Source organism: Elephantulus edwardii, unplaced genomic scaffold, assembly GCF_000299155.1.
Source record: "Elephantulus edwardii isolate Elephantulus edwardi_28Jun2011 unplaced genomic scaffold, EleEdw1.0 scaffold00276, whole genome shotgun sequence".
NCBI lineage: Eukaryota > Metazoa > Chordata > Mammalia > Macroscelidea > Macroscelididae > Elephantulus > Elephantulus edwardii.
The window spans coordinates 2529950-2533380 of NW_006400026.1; the positions used below are offsets into that span (position 1 = coordinate 2529950).

Consider the following 3431-nt stretch of genomic DNA (forward strand, 5'->3'; position numbering starts at 1 on the left):
GTATCAATAAATATCTTCCAAATTTCTTTTCGTTATACCAAGTAATTTAATGTCTTTTACAGTCTCCGAGTATTGGTGGTTCAGTAGAATTCTTGCTTTTTAGATAGGAGATGTGAATTTGATTCTTGTCCAACACATCTCATGCATATCCCCATCCATGGACAGTTATATTGTTGGTATGATGCTGAAAAATTTGTAGCAGAGGTCTTGGATGAATATAGACTAGGAAGAAAGGTCTGGTTATCTGCTTCTGAACATAAGACAATGAAAACTCAGAACAGTGGTCTGATTTATAACTTGTCATGGGTATGACACAGGTCAGGACAGCATTTTATTCTTTTGGGTGTGAGGTTGCCATGAGTTGGAGTCAATTTGATGGCCAAACACAGCCATGCCTTCAGTTATAAGAAACACAATCCTGTTAAATATAGATTTTATCTGATGTTTACAAAAGAATGTCCAATGAAGGAATCACTGAAAACAATGCAGTTGTAAACTCATTGCTATCTACTTGAAGTCAATTTGTAGCTGATCCTTCACTGGATTTCCAAGGCTGTAAATAACATGGGAGGAGATTGCTTTTCTTTCTCCCACAAAGCCACTAGTGGATTCAAACTGCCAAAGATATAAGGATTTTGAATTAGCAGTGCAACTGCCTACAGGCTGAGCCACCAGAGCTCCAAGAGTGAGGCTAACTATATAATAAGTAAAATTCAATCTGATGGATTTTTCATCATTAGTAGCACATTTATCATGATGTTTGTTTAGCTTTGCAGCTTTAAAAGCATTCTAATTTCTAAAATAGTTTTTAATTAAGAGATATGTTCTTGGACTTTTCCTTTAAATCTTGAAACAACCCTTGCATGCTTAATATGCGTTAAGATACCATTATGCGAGTTGCTCCTGCGCCCGGTGCTGCTGCTGCTGAGCTGTGGAGCCCGTGGTCCTGTCACCAAGATGGCGGAGGAGATGCAGCCCCGCGACCAGCCGATGGAGGAGGAGGAGGTGGAGACGTTCGCCTTCCAGGCCGAGATCGCGCAGCTCATGTCGCTGATCGTCAACACCTTCTACTCGAACAAAGAGATCTTCCTGCGGGAACTCATCTCCAACTCCTTGGACGTGCTCTGCAAGATCCGCTACGAGAGCCTGACGGACCCCAGCAAGCTGGACTCGGGCAAGGAGCTGCACATCAACCTGATCCCCAACAAGCAGGATCCGCACGCTGACCATCGTGGACACGGGCATCGGCATGACCAAGGCCGACCTGATCAACAACCTGGGCACCATCGCCAAGTCGGGCACCAAGGCCTTCATGGAAGCGCTGCAAGCCGGGGCCGACATCTCCATGATCGGGCAGTTCGGCGTGGGCTTCTACCCGGCCTACCTGGTCGCTGAGAAGGTGACCGTGATCACCAAGCACAACGACGACGAGCAGTACGCTTGGGAGTCCTCGGCCGGCGGCTCCTTCACCGTCAGGACCGACACAGGTGAACCTATGGGTCGTGGAACAGAGGTCATCCTGCATCTGAAGGAGGACCAGACTGAGTACTTGGAGGAAAGGAGAATGAAGGAGATTTTGAAGAAGCACTCTCAGTTTATCGGCTATCCGATTACTCTGTTTGTGGAGAAAGAGCGAGACAAAGAAGTGAGTGATGACGAGGCTGAGGAGAAGACGATAAAGAGGAGGAAAAAGAGAAGGAAGAGAAGGAGGCTGACCACAAGCCCGAGATCGAGGATGTGGGTTCAGATGAGGAGAAGGAGAAGGACGGGGACAACAAGAAGAAGAAGATCAAGGAGAAGTACATCGACCAGGAGGTGCTCAACAAAACCAAGCCGATCTGGACCAGGAATCCCGACGACATCACCAATGAAGAGTACGGCGAGTTCTAGAAGAGCTTGACCAATGACTGGGAAGACCACCTGGCTGTCAAGCATTTCTCCGTTGAAGGGCAGTTAGAGTTCCGCGCCCTTCTCTTTGTCCCGCGGCGGGCTCCCTTTGACCTGTTTGAAAACAGGAAGAAGAAGAACAACATTAAGCTGTACATCCGCAGGGTTTTCATCATGGATAACTGTGAGGAGCTGATCCCAGAGTACCTCAATTTCATCAGAGGCGTGGTGGATTCTGAGGATCTTCCGTTGAATATTTCCTGTGAGATATTGCAGCAGAGCAAAATTTTGAAAGTTATCAGGAAGAATTTGGTAAAGAAGTGCCTGGAGCTCTTCACTGAACTGGCAGAGGACAAGGAGAACTACAAAAAGTTTTATGAGCAGTTCTCCAAGACATTAAGCTTGGAATACATGAAGATTCCCCAAACCGGAAGAAACTTTCAGAGCTGTTGAGATACTACACGTCTGCCTCAGGTGATGAGATGGTGGCCCTCAAGGACTACTGCACCCGGATGAAGGAGAACCAGAAGCACATCTGCTACATCACTGGTGAAACCAAGGACCAGGTGGCCAACTCTGCTTTCGTGGAGCGCCTGCGGAAGCATGGCCTGGAGGTGATCTACATGATTGAGCCCATCGTCGAGTACGGTGTGCAGCAGCTCAAGGAATTTGAGGGGAAGACTTTAGTATCAGTCACCAAAGAGGGCTTGGAGCTTCCTGAAGATGAGGAAGAGAAGAATAGGCAGGAGGAGAAGAAAACCAAGTTTGAGAACCTCTGCAAAATTATGAAAGACATCTTGGAGAAAAAAGTCGAAAAGGTGGTGGTGTCCAACCGCCTGGTCACATCTCCATGCTGCATTGTCACCAGCACATATGGCTGGACGGCAAACATGGAGCGAATCATGAAGGCGCAGGCCCTGAGGGACAACTCGACCATGGGCTACATGGCGGCCAAGAAGCACCTGGAGATCAACCCTGATCACTCCATTATCGAGACCCTGCGGCAGAAGGCGGAGGCCGACAAGAACGACAAGTCCGTGAAGGATCTGGTCATCCTGCTGTACGAGACCGCACTCCTGTCCTCCGGGTTCAGCCTGGAGGACCCTCAGACCCACGCCAACAGGATCTACAGGATGATCAAGCTAGGCCTGGGTATTGATGAAGACGACCCCACTGCTGACGACACGAGTGCCATGGTCACTGAGGAGATGCCCCCACTGGAGGGCGACGATGACACGTCACGCATGGAAGAGGTCGACTGAGCCCAGCTCCGTTCACTGTCCACGTTCACTACTTCACCCTCATTCCTTCTCTCTGATAATATATTTTCAAGGATTCTTTTCTTTATTTTTGTTAACATTTAAAGAAATTGTATGGCATGACAATAACCCCAGGGGCAGATGAGCTTCCTTCTGCTTGTGACCCTGCGTACTGTAGGTGCTCGGGCAGAGCCAGTTGTCCCCTCGTTTACGTTGGCTAATTTACCAGATGGAGGTAATTTCTGTTGTAAGGTGTGTGTAACCCAACCCTAACCCTGGTCTGAA

The 3431-nt window shown here is 48.2% G+C and overlaps 1 pseudogene; it reads left to right on the forward strand.

The window, feature by feature from the left end:
- The first annotated feature begins 957 nt into the window (after nucleotides 1–957).
- On the forward strand, nucleotides 958–3149 carry LOC102855179 (annotated as a pseudogene).
- The last annotated feature ends 282 nt before the right edge of the window (nucleotides 3150–3431 follow it).